The 17,467-nt window shown below is 41.5% G+C and overlaps 1 long non-coding RNA gene across 1 annotated transcript in view; it reads left to right on the forward strand.

Annotated features, from left to right (window-relative positions):
• LOC128692991 (uncharacterized) overlaps positions 1–17,467 on the forward strand; it is a 640,242-nt gene that overhangs the window by 105,528 nt on the left and 517,247 nt on the right. Inside the window, exon 2 of the long non-coding RNA XR_008407657.2 lies at positions 1,906–2,038. This is a non-coding gene — a long non-coding RNA (uncharacterized lncRNA). The remainder of the gene's footprint in view (positions 1–1,905; positions 2,039–17,467) is intronic.

A 17,467-nucleotide genomic window follows, 5' to 3' on the forward strand; every position in this document is an offset into this window, starting at 1 on the left:
CTTCTTAGGAGTGGCTTACAGGTATGTGGCTGTATAGCCCTTGTGGCTTAGCGCTTCTTTTTGATTATAATAATAATACAGGTATGTGATATTAAATGAACACAGTTCCCAAGGAAGGGTAAAATACTCTTTTCTACAGTGATATAGTTCATGCAGGTTATAAAACGTAATAGAATTAAATGTTTTCACATCCCATTTAGGTCTGTGCTTATTTACTTGGTATCAGTAGTAAAAAGTTGTAGTGAGTGTCTGGTTCATTTCATAACATTTAATACCAAATATCAATAATTCTATCACTAATACTAAGAACACCAAGCTCCTTCCTCGTGTTAAGAACCTTGGTAGTTTTAGAACAGTAAAGAATAATTCCGAAGACTTCATTTTGCATTAGATCCAAGAAAAGAATTTTCCTTAGCAAATATTAACATGGGGGCAAGAATATCAATTAAGGATCTAAGTTGTGTACATCATTCTCACTATTCTCACATTAGCACCATAGTTAGGGTTGTAGCCAGCAACAGCTTTGAGAACATTTAGCATATCTTTGTATTTCTTATTTAGTAGTGATACGGTGGATTTATTGATGGGGACATCTACACCAAGGTATCTAAGATTTAACGTAGCTGATTTTTCTCACCTTGCAAACTACCCTAAGAAGAATGCAGTACTTTAACGAGTTAAAATTGGCGATACATGAAGGACACTCCCAGGGGCCAGCACCCCTGCTGCCCGGTTACAGATCAAGCCTGATTAACCAGGCTGTTATTGCTGGCTGCAGTACAATAAATGTACTCGCTAGAGCGGAAGGTTAGGTATAATTCGTCAGGAAACGGGACAAGTGTTGCCTGACATGGTTCTTAAGCATATATACTTGGAAATTCTTGAGGGCCCAGTCCCAAATCTGCACCCTGCTACAAAAAATCCTTTAGTGAGAGATGTGGGGAAATGTGTAGAAAAAACACAGGGAAAGGCTGGGTCGCCGTGGCCACAAGAGAACATTGTATGAACATGCATAGTCCCAGACTTTTTAACATGTTGCCAGAAGATATCAGAAGCACTGCTGAAACAAGTGTAGAAATCTTCAAGAGGAAAATGGACATTGTGGCTTTGTGGGCCAGCGTGCCGCCAGCAGCAACAGGTTGGTTGACCAGGCAAGCACTTGAGAAGCCGGGCCGAGAGATTAGGAAAACTCTTGTAACCCATCAGTTATGATTCTACGAGGAGATTAATATTAAATGGTATTTTATTGTTCTTTGCTAGGCTAGAGACCTTGTATATTTACAAACACAACGGCTGATATACTGCTAGTTGTGGTTGGGCGCTTGGACTTAATACTGCTTGTTGACTGTAATTCACGGGTCATTGTACATCTCGCCCTCTCCTTGTGGAAGGTTGGACATTATGACTCGCAGCATCTTCCCTCATTTACTGAGCTACAACACATTTCTGGGCATATTGGAATTTTTTTTTTTTAAATTCTGTTTCTTGACTAAAATATTTTCTTCCACGTTGCAGCAGCTCGGCTCATTACCTCTCTCCTTCGATATTAATGTCACAACAATTAACGCTAATTTCGTATCCAGTTGTATTAGTCACAACGCTGTTATTTCTTAAGTGTGACAGTTTCAATACTATAAGGTTAAGTTTGTATTAATTTAACAGCACTAGTATTACATTACTGTGTTAATACACTACTGCTAAGTTATCATGCTGTTTATTATAACACTAATACTAATTTCGTGCACTTTCGTGTTTATTTTTCAACATTTGGCTAATTTCGTGTTATTCATTAATTTTGAAATAATGACTTAATAGTCTGTTGAGGTATATTGATGTTAACCACCAAGAATGTTTGGTCATGGTGGCTGGAATCCGTAGCAATCATAGTTGTGTGTATTCTTGCAGGTTGTGACCGAGGGAGTGACCGGTGTGTAGCTCGTGTTAGTGAAGGCGCGAGTCACCCTGCCTAGGACCATGGTGGATGTATGACCAGCAGCAGAGGTCACCACACTGCGGGAGAGGTCACTCCGGAGTTCAGGTAAGGTCAAAACATATTTTTTTTTTCCTTTAGAAATGGCTCCCTTGTATACCTTTACACCAGTACCTGGCTCATATTAGCTCGTATCTGCTTCTCTCTGATGTCCCCGGGACGAAGTACTTAGAGGACTTCGTCAGTGTTCTGTGATTATCTTTATTTAATATCTGTTCTGTTTCGAGCGCTCACACACACACACACACACACACACACACACGTGCACACACACACACACACACACACACACACACACACACACACACACACACACACACACACACACACACATATATATATATATATATATATATATATATATATATATATATATATATATATATATATATATATATATATATAAAACTGCTAATCGCAATATTATTTACTTAAACCCCACTTCTTTCGTGGATGCATTAATTTATAATATATATATTGTGTGTATGTGTTTAACTTTATGTATGTATTTTGTATGTTTTTATATGCGTAGATAAAAAGAAAAGGTTGAGAGGGAAGGCTGGTTGATACTGTAATGTTATTTGATAATCACACGATAATGAGAGAATTTTAATTATATATGGAAAATTTATTACCTACGTTTCGCTCATGTGTTGTCAGCTTGTGGTTCTCTGCACAGTGTTGTCAGCTTGTGGTTCTCTGCGGGTTCGCAGTCTCGCGTCACCTTCACTTGACATATTTTATCATAATTCCAAATAATGGTCATTTTCTCTTCATTAACTATACTAGGAATAATTATTATTTGTGTGTCTCACCTATTTGTGGTTTCAGGGGTCAAGTTTCACCTTACTCATACGACTAGTTTCACAAGATTCCTCCCCTTGTAGGCCGTGTTGTATGTATCCTTTAAACTGTGTAAGCTGTTTTGATTCCATAATCTCATCTAGGTCATTCCACCATGAGGCTGAAATTCTTCCTGATATCCCTGTAGTGTGTATCCTTGTTCTTGGTCCCTGCCTTTCAAACGGCTGTCTTTGTCTGTTCTTATCAAGTCCTCTTGTGTATCTTGTACGTTACCATATCTCCTTTCCCCGGTTCTTCTTTCCTGTATCATTGACTTCAGTTTTTGTCATTTCTTTCCATACATTTTCCCTTTCTACATAATAAATCTGTGGTCATTATGGATGTAATTGCCATGGTCATTATGGATGTAATTGCCATGGTCATTATGGATGTAATTGCCATGGTCATTATGGATGTAATTGCCATGGTCATTATGGATGTAATTGCCATGGTCATTATGGATGTAATTGCCATGGTCATTATGGATGTAATTGCCATGGTCATTATGGATGTAATTGCCATGGTCATTATGGATGTAATTGCCATGGTCATTATGGATGTAATTGCCATGGTCATTATGGATGTAATTGCCATGGTCATTATGGATGTAATTGCCATGGTCAGTATGGCTGTAATTACCATGGTCAGAATGGTTGTAATTGTCTCTGTCAGTCTGACGTTCTCGAGATTCAGTTCTTCTTTTCCCCTTGTAAGTAATGTGGGACACTTCCTTATTTAGCCAACTATAACTTCTTTTAGGGTGAAAATATTTGCAGGTGATGAAACACGTGCCTTTAGTTTGAGAGTGCAGCATTTCCTGGCATGGTTGCAGTTACATGTACCATTGATCTTACCAGTCTCTTCATATTTGTAACTACCCCAGAAAATGTTACACATTTGGATTTTCTTTTGGCAGTGATTTATGGGGTTATCTTTGACTTTCTTGACAGAGAATTCCTGCACTGTTTGCCTAATATATATATATATATAAAAGCCTGTATAATTGATTTCTTCAGATTCCTTCGGTTTGACTTCATAACCTCTCACGTGGTCTCTTATAACCTGCAATTCATTTGACTCTGTCCTTGTAATGGAAGTCGAGGTTTCATTAAGTAAGTGTACAGTTTATCCCAGAACCTTGTACTGTATTGTCTGTTTGCGAACCCAAAGTATATCACTTCTCTGTATCTACGTTCCAACTCAGTTTTTCACACCTGTCACAACTTGTACGTGTATGTTCTGTATTGACAATGTGTCTGCATTTTTTTTTTTTTTTTTTTTTTGGTGCTCTACTGGTTTCACTTTCCCCAACGTATTTGTCACCAAATTCTTGTCACTATTTACTGTGGTTGTGTTGGTTGCTCACTCAACATTTTAAATATTTCTTGCATCTTTTCTTCCAGTTTTGCAAGACATGACGAAAGTGGCTCCTTAGTGTGGCTTGATGTGTCTTTAATTATCTGCGCTCACCATTAAAATACTCGGCTATCTTTATCACAAATCCAACAAATATCTTGCCCATTCCTATTAGCTATTCCTCTTTCCCCTCTCAGGGTTATATATTTTGTGGGAGCTGTTAATGTTACATAGTTGACAGTGTATGTATGTTTTTGTTACACAGAGCAAGTTTCTTCTTTGTAACTTGTATCAGACTCGTTTGTGATCTTCCCGTCCATCCTCTAACCCTCATATTCTCCCCACCTTATATTCCCCATCCTCCCTGTCTACCCTGCCTTTCCCTCCCATATCTCCCTTCCCTGCCTTCCACGCCCATCCCCTTACATCCTATATCTCCCCTCCCCCTTTTTTGCCTCACGCTAGGTCACGTTAACGTGGTGGTGGGGTGGAGGGGTGCTATTCTGCCCCGCAAGGATGCTTGTATGAGGTTCGCTTGTTCTGCCGGCGCGGGTCTTCTCCAGATGGTGACCCAGCCTGAGGGTGCTTGCCTCACTAGGAACCCAACATTTCTTTCGGCATAAATGGTTGGGACATTTTTCCTTTCGTTAAAATTTGCTCACTCTCCTAACCGATAACTTCGAACGCTTTGTCGACGTGGATTGCAGTGTGTGAAAAATAGATTTTGAATAGTTTTAATTACACTGTGATTATGGCGTGTGTAATGTGTACCAGTCACGACAGTAACAAGTTGGTATTCATAGTGTAAATTTGTTATATAATGTTAGCAACAGAATGTTTAAGAGCTAGATAACCATGAGGTTCTAGTGCTTTTTAAATGCAACAAAGCAACATTCCCCACTACCTCGCCCTTCCTAATCACCAGCGAGAATGTTTACACACTAGTGAACATTCACTGCTCAATAAATAACATTAACGTCAGTACAGCTGCATCTGTTGCGCACTGAACACTAATCACCAACACAGACCACAGCTGACAGAGCAGACACGAGGACAGTCAACATGAACGTTACACCATAACACAGGATATTCTGCTTTGCTTTTATTATGGCGCCAGGCTCAAGCTTGGTTGAAGATTTAGATACGTGTTTAACACTTGCATATTTGTCGGCATTGTATATCATTGGAATCAAGCTTGACTGCAAATACTTGTGGCAGCTTGATGTATGCACTGACGGATCTTTTAGTCAGGCTCAAGCTTGGTTGCAGGTAAGGTACAAAAACATACAATACCGTCACTACAACAGTACACAAATAACCCGAACACAGGAGAGAGAGAAAAGGTTATAACGAAGTTTCGGTCAGTTTACTTCCACCACCAGTATTACCACTATCACTACTACTTCTTCCTCTCTTTGTCCCGTCCCTGTCCCCTTACCTGGAGTTTACCTGGAGAGAGTTCCGGGGGTCAACGCCCCCGCGGCCCGGTCTGTGACCAGGCCTCCTGGTGGATCAGAGCCTGATCAACCAGGCTGTTTCTGCTGGCTGCACGCAAACCAACGTACGAGCCACAGCCCGGCTGGTCAGGAACCGACTTTAGGTGCTTGTCCAGTGCCAGCTTGACTGCCAGGGGTCTGTTGGTAATCCCCCTTATGTATGCTGGGAGGCAGTTGAACAGTCTCGGGCCCCTGACACTTATTGTATGGTCTCTTAACGTGCTAATGACACCCCTGCTTTTCATTGGGGGGATGTTGCATCGTCTGCCAAGTCTTTTGCTTTCGTAGTGAGTGATTTTCGTGTGCAAGTTCGGTACTAGCTCCTCTAGGATTTTCCTTCATCTATGTATACTGGCTCCCTCACACTCTTCTCTCTGTGTGACATGGTAATGGTCCAAGTTGAACCGAAACGTCGTCATAAGTTTTTTCCCTTTTCTGCGGGTTATTTGTGTATTGGTTGCAAGTACCTCTGGCAGCTTTACATGTGCACAGACTGACGAGTTCTAGCAGCCAGGCTCAGACTTGGTTACAAGTACCTCTGGAAGTTTCGCAGATATACACAGACGAAGAATTTGCCTAGCATGGGCCAGTAGGCGCAGTGCAATGCTCCTGTTATGTAAATTTTTCATCCAGCCATATGGTGACTTGACCACTAAGTGGGCGACTGTTACCTAACTGGGGAGTAGCCCAGGAGTTCTCATCCAGGGGCTCTCCTGACCCAGGGGCTGTCACCCAGGGGCTGTTACCCAACCCTCCATAAAATGGATACGAGGTGCTCAATAAACATCTCGCTTCGACGACTAAATTTAATTTTTATTAACTTTTTACTTGAGAGGAAAAGTAGAACGTCTCTGACTACAAAATGCTGTAATAATAATAATAATAATTAACAATAAAATATTGAAATAGCATACAAAAGTACTGATGAGATTTATTATATTCATTATATTCATTATATTTGCAGTTGTTGTTGGTGCCACAGTAGTGTCACGCGACACAATACGGTTACGGCACGGTAATGCCAAGCTACACTTCAGTGCCCCTCAAGGAAGGTTCCTTGATGTTGGTGAGGGGCTCTTGATTTAGGGAATTGGATCTGTGCTCCAGTTCCCCGAATTAAGCCTGAATGCCTTCCACATCCCCCCCCCAGGCGCTGTATAATCCTCCGGGTTTAGCGCTTCCCCCTTGATTATAATAATAATAATAATAATACACTTCAGTGCCACACACGACACAGTAATGATAGTGACACTGTCATCAAGAGATAAGAACAACCTGACAGATACCTTGATGAGAGAGAATGAAATAGGGGGAGGGAGAGGTGGAAGAATATTGGGGTATACACAGTGGAGTATTGGAGCATGAAAAGTGGAGTATTGGGGGGTTATACAAATTGGAATTTTGGGCCATTATTACGATCAACCTGAGTTATTAAAAAGAAAGTCAACATTCCCACTCTCAATAACTAACCTGAATTCAGGCCGTAATATTGTATTATTAGCGTTCCACTTTTCTGTAATTTTACCACTGCCAGTGCTGTCTAGCAACACTCGGGCAACACAACGTAGTGATAGCAGAAACCAACACCTTGGCAAACCTAAACACGCATGGGATAACATGTGGGATAACACAAACTATCAAACACAAAAGTGGACACACAAACGTCCAAATACACGACAATTCCGATTACTGTGCTAAGCGCAGTAACTGGCGGCTTTGTCCTAAATGGAATTACTGTGCTAAGCACAGTAATACCATGTCCCGTGGTTTGGTAGGCAACACTCGCCTCGCACGCTGTGTCCATGGTTCGATCCCCGGTAAGGGTGAAAACATTGGGCGTTTATCCTTACACCTGTTGTCCCCATTCACCTAGCAAGTAGGTACCTGGGCGTTAGTCGACTGATGTGGGTAGCATCCTGGGGGACAAGACTGAGGACAACAATGGAAATAAGCCACAGTCCTCGATGACGCACTGGCTTTCTTGGATTATCCTGGGTGACTAACCCTCCAGGGTTAAAATTCCGAACAAAATCTTATCTCTCATCTAGGACAAAGCTCTGGACGGCACAGTCCCCAGACCTGATATTACACAGCCATCAGAAAAAAAAATACTAAACTCATCAATACATGATGTCTGGAGAATTTGTATTCACTAACAATGACCAGACACATGCCTCACCAACATAAAAAAAATCCTTAAGAACAAAGTAGGTTGCAGAGAGAGCGGCGATGCGTCCTCCACGACTGTCGGGCAAATAATGAGAGGTCGAGAGAGGGTACAGAACCCCTTGGCCAGATGTGTGGGTGAGCGGAGGAAAATCGCTCAAAACCCAGGATCTTATTTACACGACTACCGTATTTTCCGGCATATAAGGCGCGCCTTTCCCCCCCCCCCACAAATATTGGAAAATCATCCTGCGCCTTATATGGTCAGGGTCTATGGTAACCTTGGGTTATGCTTTAGCAGTTTACTAACGTTACCTTACAACTATTTCGACACATCGTTTTAAATGCTCGAGCATCTTATATGCCGGAAAATGTGGTAATTAATGACAATGCTTCATTCACTCTGGCCAGGAGAGATGGCACACCCGTGAAAGTCGGTCTCTGGCGCAGGTAAGAAAGACACGTCCACAGTGCAGTTGCGACATCAAGAAAAAAAAAGCCGAGAGGTAAAGACGGGGTATTTACAGAAGCAATTCTTTTGGTTTGCATTCCAATTCAAAGTTCGTCTTTTATATTATGTCCTTCAAGTAGATGACCCCTTCTGAGATTATTTTTACTTAGTATTATTACTACTTTTATTATTATTATTATTATTATTAAAGATTAGAAAAATTACGTTTTCATATAATTATTTTGTGTTGCAAATGTTTCAACACAAATGTGAGTATTTAACAGGCCTGTAAAGTGGTGTATTTTGGATATGATCACCAGGATGTGGTTTACATTATATTGGCTGACACACTCCGGTATAAATGAATGCTTCAAAACGATGACTCTGGAAGAAATAACAGTGTGCGGCTCTGGATTCAAGGAATTGGAGGCTCTCTTCATCGGATCAAACCTTATTGCTTTCCATTTGCCAGGCGCTGTATGACAACTTATGAATTGAGCACTTGTCCACTGAGTAAAGTGAGCAAAGGTGACTAGTGCAGATAGTGTCAGTAGGTAGACCTTTGTTGTTTCCTAAGTATAGAGAGTCAGTAGGTAGACCTTTGCTGTTTCCTAAATGCGTTACTTTCCTCACGTAACAAACTTATTCATTACTACTGATGTTTTTGAAACTAGAGGGAAAATTTTGAGACGTACTCAGGGAATTAGAACCTACAAGAACAGGCGTATACAGCGGTCTCAGGGTGGTCGGAGAAGGGGGGAAGTGAAGGACAGCAGCTTCATACGTAGTTTCAAGAGCAGGTACAACTGAGGCCTATGTCAGATACTACTAAAGGTCGTTGGCTATATTGGACGAGACCAAGAGCTGTAACTTAACGCCTGCAAACTAGGCAGACTATTCTCTCTCGCTCTCTCATTTCAATGTGATTCAGTGCGTAAAATCATACAGTAATTTTAATAGCAGACTCTGGTAATCTCGGCAAACAGTCGTCACAGTGACTACCATCATTATAGTGACTACTCATTATAGCTAATTATAGCGACTACTCATTATAATGACTGGAATCATTATAGTGGCTTTACTCATTATAGTGAATACTCATTAGTCATTGCACTCATAATGAATGCACTCATTATAAGATATAATGTGTTAGAACTGGTAGCGTCAGCCCAGCAAAAACCAGCTGGTGTACCATTTGGGAATCAGTACTGAACCCATCACTTGTAACGCCAGCTGGGATTCTGAGACACTAGCTGGAAAAAACATTCATCCGTACGTGTGTATATATATATAATGTAAATGTATAAATATATATAAATGTATAATATATATAATGTGTGTGCTTTGTATGTCGTGCAGTGATTCCACTCTGCAACTTTCATATTCAGTTTTAATATCAAAATTGAAATTGCAAAATTCGAGCCAGGCAATTAATTCCAAAATGTTGAAAATATTTTTTTGGCATAACGGCGCACAGTGCGTTTCCGTGTTCTTTTATAAATTGTGTTTTTTAGGTGAATGTGTTGTATGTGGGCGCGTGTGTGAAGCATTTGCTGCCTCGCTTGCTACTTCAATGGATTTTATAATTGACAATTCCTGGTTCGTGCTTTCCTGTTGATTTTCTTACTGGGTTCGTAACCCAACGAGATACGACGCATTTTTGGGATACTTTTTTTTTTCCTTTAATAACAAATTACATCATATACAGTTATATTGCAGGAGGGGCCCCGCTTATACAGCAGGCTAGGTTCCGGGCTGCTGCTGTAAAACGAAAATTGCTGTAAGGTGGAACATGACTTTTTTTTTCAAATGCATATAAAAGCATAACATGTTTACACTATCGAGGCCTGGTCTCAGACCGGGCCGCGTGGGCGTTGACCCCCGAAACCCTCTCCAGGTATTCCAGGTACCATATATTAAGTGAGCAATAGAGCTAGGCTTAAAAATTGCACACTGTACACGCATTACTTGCCTTTTAAATATTTTTGTCCTTAGCTTAGTGGTGAATATATTTATTGTAGGAAGTCTAAACAAATGAAGAATGAGTATAATTGGAAACCATTGCATTCGCAAAACGCCGTAGAGAGAAGCACTGTAAAAAAAAAAAAGCCGTAGAGCGAAGCACTGTAAAGCGGGGCCCTCCTATACAGTCAGCATGAGTATATAGGAATTATAATAATTTTGTATAAGGGGACGTGTCAAAAGATCATAAGGTGTTCGCAAGAGGGAACTTCTCTGGTTCCTTCAGTTTTGCATCAGCAGTTCAGTGGTACCTGCTTGCTGCTTGCATCACTATCCTGACTGATGAGTTTAGCAGCAGACACGCGTGGTCCTGGACAAACTGGTGTCGATGCTGCAGAGTACCTTATATGTTGTGCTGCTCCATCTGGGGTCCTTTCACAGCCTTCAGAGTGCAGATGTAGATATGCTGGAGGGAATGAATGCAAATCTACACACTGAGTTAACTCCTTAAGAAAATGTGCGACACGTTAAATAATAATAATTAAATACAGCGTTAATCAACAAGAACAGTGAACGATTCAAAGCTAAAACTTCTTAAGAAAAAAAGAAAGCTGAAAGAAAGTTTAAATATTAAGTATTTGAAGTTGTATTCTGTTTAAGGGTTTTGCTTATAATAATGAGGAGTGCAGTAGGCCTTCTGGCCCAGACTAGGAAGGTCCTACTTGCTCTCAACCAATTCTTCTGCAACTAAAAATAAAACCTGTAAAACTCCCGGAGGAAAGTTTTGTGCAGAAGCAAAGTTGTATTAGTTTTGGGCTGCTGCAGTTGGTGAAGATAAACAGCAAGAGTCTGGTGTGGCCAGGGGCGGCCAGGGATGCCCAGGGTGGCCAGAGACGCCCAGGGGTGGCCAGGGACGGCCAGGGTGGCCAGGCACGCACACATCCCACTCGTTGAATTAATTTTGACTATAACTGCGGAAATCGGCCTGAACGTAAATTCTTTCATTAATGACATAGACTACTTCATTCTTATTAATTATTATGAGCTACCTAAGGGAAGCGTAAACTTTAAGTTACCTAAATTACATTACGATTAAAGTTGCATGTAATACCTGCTTATATGAAAATTCATGATGCATCATAAATTAAGTTTCCCGAAAAAGGTTTTTACCATGACCAACAAATACAAAAAATATTTTTTTGAGAGCGTGTTGGAGTGTCAGCAACAATTTACAGGTGATGACATATACAAGAGATTTTTTTTTTTCAAAAAATCTGCTGCTAGTTCATTGGTTCATTCAAAATAGGATTTTTTTTTATTTAGGGTCGAAAATTTGCATATGCTGTTCCGGGGTCCAATACTTATGCACGAGTATGAACGGAGCATACACATACACGAACGTGAACGGAGAATGCACATACACGAACGTGAACGGAGCATGCACATACACGAACGTGAACGGAGCATGCACATACACGAACGTGAACGGAGCATGCACATACACGAACGTGAACGGAGCATGCACATACACGAACGTGAACGGAGCATGCACATACACGAACGTGAACGGAGCATACACATACACGAACGTGAACGGAGCATGCACATACACGAACGTGAACGGAGCATACACATACACGAACGTGAACGGAGCATACACATACACGAACGTGAACGGAGCATACACATACACGAACGTGAACGGAGCATGCACATACACGAACGTGAACGGAGCATGCACATACACGAACGTGAACGGAGCATGCACATACACGAACGTGAACGGAGCATACACATACACGAACGTGAACGGAGAATACACATACACGAACGTGAACGGAGAATGCACATACACGAACGTGAACGGAGCATGCACATACACGAACGTGAACGGAGCATGCACATACACGAACGTGAACGGAGCATGCACATACACGAACGTGAACGGAGAATACACATACACGAACGTGAACGGAGAATACACATACACGAACGTGAACGGAGCGTACATATTGTCAACGTATTAATTAAAAAGAAGGCCAAGGGCAGCCTGGAGAGTCAGGTACATTCTGCCATGCAAACAATGTCCAGGTAGATTTTAACCGAATCTGAGTCAGAGTAGACTCATTACGAGCAAAAGGGATATTAGAACCAGCGAGTGGCGAGCAAGAGGGATGTTAGGAGAACCAGTGAATTCATTTCTTTTCTTTCATGTACCAGCCATTTGTTGCTCGATAACTGTAAATTATTCATTGAATCCAGACTTTGTAAATACTGATTTAACCTTAAAAGTGATGAAGTTTGCATTTGTAAACAGTCGAGTGTTTCAACAAAGTTCTGGACACTAACTACACGGGAGTTGTTGTTGTGTGCAGCCGACCAGTGGAAATAAACATATATGCAGTAATCGCGAACAAGCGACACAAGATACAAAGCAACCACAGGGGGAGTTGAAGGATAGCTCTAGGCCTTTCGTGTTGCAATACATCATCAGGAACTTGCAGTGTTGCAGAAATGAGTAGGACGTTCAAGCAGATTAGTTCATGGGAACGTTCTGGCTCGAGCTAGAACGTTCCCCTGAACGTATACCCTGGTAGTAAACCCTGCCATCATTGCTGCTGCTGCTGCTGCTGCTATTATTATTACTACTGCGATCATATATCTTGCACCTCACTCTTATATCCATAATATACCCCTCTGTGTCCCTGTATTGTTTGTAACGGCTTGACAAAGCTCCTGGAGAGTGAAACGTTGCCACAATAAAATGTCGCATTAGTTGCACTTACGTCCTTTTACCTAACATATTGTCGATAATTCTACCAACATTAAAACAGTCTGCGTGTAGACCTCTACACCTTACTCGCAATAGGTTCTACGACCCTCGGGTCGCGGAGAAATGGCGCACTCAAGTTCCCTGAAAAGTTGGGCAATAAAGTCATTAGGGAAACCAAGACTCCTAGAGTCACCAGTTTCTTTGTTCCAGCTCCTCGGTGTTGTTATCCTAAGACGACAGAGGGACAACTAAGCTTAGTAAAATATTGATCAGTGGAACAATAAACTAATTCAACGGCCTCGGAAAGCCAGACTAATAGCCCATGAAGATGAGGTAATAGCCAGCCCGCGGGTTATACCTGCGACCGGCCTCGGGAGTCATACTCCCGCTGCACGGACCACATACCCAATACAACCTGGTTGATCTGGCACTTGCTGGTATGCAAAAAAATAGAGTAATCCTGTGATCGATCCTTCTGTACTTGTAACATACTAGTTACAGATATCAAGATTCCTTCTAGCCTTCCATACTGACTGCCTGTTCAATGACTGTTGTTGCCGGCGGCCAGCAGGTCTACAGAGCCATTGTAACCTGGCTGATGTGGTACTTGTTACAATAACCATTTATCTTGAGTCCGTATATCAGGGTGATATAGACCAGTGATGCAATATATAGCCCACTAATGCAGTATACCACGATTATGCTCTGGCCAGATGCAACACTATATGACTGGCAAAATGACTACAATTATCATAATGAGAGACAATTATCAGAATTATATGCAATAATTATGAAGTTTGATCTCAGTGAGTTAGGACGAGCGGGTTCACCGCTTGATGATGCTGACTTAATGAATTTAAAGGAGAGTAAGACGTATTTATTTGAAGCGGTAAATCCGTGAGGGTTACTCACAGTATGCGGAGAAGTCTCTGTCCTCCGTCCGCTAAACGCAAGAAAGACACCCATCTCTCGCAGCCAAATTTACCATGGCGTCAGCCAGGGTCTGAGACCAACCCGCGCTGAAGAAAAGAGACAAGTGGCAGAAGTAACTTTTGTAAACTTTTCTTGACTGTGTAGAGCTTCAGCAAGTCACTGACAAAGCTCTACAAAGAGCATAACGTTGTCCCTGTACAAGCTTGTTTTGCCACCTGTTTGTTCTTCACTGTTGTCTGCAGTACGCTCTTTGTCAAGTTAATGGTACTGAGTGAACCACACACTGGATAATGCCGTTAAGTATCTTACATTTACCAGTGCAGAAATAAAGCTAATATTTTCAGTCTACTAGAGACCCCTCCTCGGTAGCGCCTGAGGGTCTCTAGAAAGACTGAAAGTATTGGCGAAAATATTGGCGTTATTTTTGTATTGATGAATGAAAGGTTATTGAAATGAATGGTATACAATATCGACAAGTTGGTGAATGAGACATATAATGCAACTCTTGGGTATCTTTATTGTCGTCAATAAGAATATCTTAGGTGCTACAGACTTACTCGTCAGTAAGCTATTTGGATCCTCAGATAGTGCTGGGTGTAGTCCTGGCTCTTTTTCTCGTGTTGCAGCCTTTCCTCTCCCTTATCTATTTTTCACCTATCCTCACTTTCCCCTCACCCTTTATGGGTCTTTACCTCTGAGTTCTAGTTCTAATTCTAAATCTTCTTTAGGAGCCGTGGACCCCCACAATCCTGTAGAGGTATCGTACATGCCTGCTACAAATAGTTGACTTGCCCTTGGTTCGAAGCCTTGGGTTCGAAACCTGGGTTCAAAGCAACTCCCTTCTGTAGCAAGTAGAGACAAATAGCGGCGCAGTCACAACGTTGCTAAAGGGTTGCATCAAGACCCACCAGTGGGCACACTTCAGCTCTTTATGTCTTCTGTCCGACAACTTCTTCAAAGACTTTACTTTCCAACTAGCTGGCGGGGGAAAAGACCCTCCTGGAAACTGCTGGGCTTTTGGTTCAAGATGGGAAGAATTATGACCACCTTTGTCGAGGCTCCGTCCTGGGCCTCCTCTTTGATCTCTTGCCTTTTTTTTTTTTTTTTTTTGTTTACAACAAGGAAATGAGAGTTGAAAGAACGCAATTTCCAGAGCAAACAGAGGAAAATATTGAGATATTACAGTTACAGTTCAGGACGTTTACTAAAGGAAACGTTTTCGCCACTCGTGGCAAAATGTTTCTTTTAATTAATGTACTGATAAATGTCTTTATCCGGAGCTTGTCACCGTATCATTTACAATCAGAGGAAAATGTCTCAAGTGTTTTATTGTGGCGAGGCAGTTGTGTTGTTCCCGGAGCACTGAGCGCCTGTGTCAATCACCTACTGCTCTGCGATGGTGATTACACTGTGGTGCAGCTGTAACTGTTTAACAGTAATAGGCGTACAGCACCTTCTTACTGTGATAGGCCTACAACCCCATATTTCTTGCCGTTGACAAGGAATGGAGTACAGGCTCGATGAGAAGACTGCAAGTCTCACTCAAGGAGGACCTTGAGGTGAGTGTTGTACAGAGCATATCACCTGAGGCGCACATCAACCGAATAACTGCTGCAGCAAACGTGCGTTTCAGGAACTTAAACACGGAGTCAATCAAGACAGTGTATATGGTGTACGTCAGGCTCATATTGGAGTATGCAGCACAAGTATAGAGCCCAGAGTGCAGAGGTTAACAACGAGACTAGTCCCAGAATTTATGAAAAGAGGTTAAGAGAACTACACCTGACGACATTAGAGTATATGATATGATAACATTAAAAATACTCAGAGGAATTGTTAGGGTGGACAGGGACAGATTATTCAAGAAACGGGGAATAGAAATACGAGGGCACAGCTGGAAGTTGCAAACACAGATGAGTCACAGGAATGTTAGTAAGTATTTTTTCAGTCTTAGGAAGTGGAGCGACCTGGACAGCGGAGTGGTCGAGGCAGAATCCATCCATAGATTCAAGAAGAGGTACGACAAGGCTCTCGAAGGCAGGAGAAGTTGAACAAATAAACACTAGCTGGTACCAATAAACACCAGCTGAAACCAATCAATACCAAATGACACTAATAAACACCAGCAATCATGACACACACCAGCTGATACCAGTTACCAGCTGACAACAATTAACACTCACAAACACAGCAGATATCCCATACAAGAGAAGACTCAGACCACAAATGAAGAGTTTCGCTGACAGATGTAATTTGCACAATCTGTCAGGATAAAATTATCCCAATTATTCCAATTGTCAGAATTGCAATTCGGCAGCTCAGCCCAAATGCATTAGCTTGACAGCAGACGATTGAGAAGATGGATTGATTAAACATGTAATTTGTCGCATCTGCGAACAGGGCAGTCTCACAGTCCTGCAGATGATTGTCAGTTATGAGACGTCACTTTTATTGAGAGATGATGACGGTTGTGAGACGTCATCACATTCAGCGAAATGTAAGTCATGAAACCATCATTTTCAGCAAGATATGTCAGTCATGAGACGTCATCACTTTCAGCAAGATATCACTTTTAGCGACTTCATGAATAATGAAACACCCAGTTAACGGAGAGGCTCTAGCTAAAACACTAAGAATTTGTAAAGCAAAACGAAAACATACAATGAAAGATGCAAAATGTTTACACAAAACCATACCAAAATTATAGAACGAAAACGTAACGAAGAGAAAATGTAAGGGAGCTCTCAAGGGCGTAAGGAAACATAGCCGACCAGGATGTTTCTACTTAGTCCAAGAACTACCTGAAGAATTGGATCATTAATTACAGGAGGGTTATACACTAATGATGAAAAATAAATGAGCGAAATTATAATACAGTGGAACCTCGGTATGCGACCTTAATTCCCGAAGGCTTTTCGAGTGCCGCTCCGTTTGAGTATCGAACAAGTTCTTCCCAACCAATTTTCTGTTTGGTTGGCTATTATCACTAATCGTCGTAGGCCCCACGGTGACTTACACAGATAATACGAAAAAAAAAAATGTGAAGAAACACGAAATAGTTTACAGAGAAGTTCTGGCAGGTCGTATTGTTGGTCGAGTGCTGAGCTTTGTTCGATTAGGGAGCTGGTCGTATACCGAGGTTCCATTGTAGATTAATATGAATCAGTGTTCAGAGCAGTCCACTAAATTAAAGCAGGATGGAGAATGTGCAAGTTTCTTTGTTACGTTTCGTCTGAAAGCCACACAGACCATGTAACTAATATAAGCACTAATCCCGTAGAATTCACAACTCTAATCCACCTGGATACGTATGTTTGCAACGCTTTCGCTAATACTCGGTTACTGCGATTGTTTTTGATCTCGAAGAAAAAGTCTGACACTACACAAATAACCCACACACAGAAGAGAGAAGCTTATAACGACGTTTCGGTCCAACTTGGACCATTGACAAGTCACACTAATATACAAAGGTGAGTTAGTATGTTAGTGTTACCCGT

Source organism: Cherax quadricarinatus, chromosome 38, assembly GCF_038502225.1.
Source record: "Cherax quadricarinatus isolate ZL_2023a chromosome 38, ASM3850222v1, whole genome shotgun sequence".
Classification (NCBI taxonomy): Eukaryota; Metazoa; Arthropoda; class Malacostraca; order Decapoda; family Parastacidae; genus Cherax; species Cherax quadricarinatus.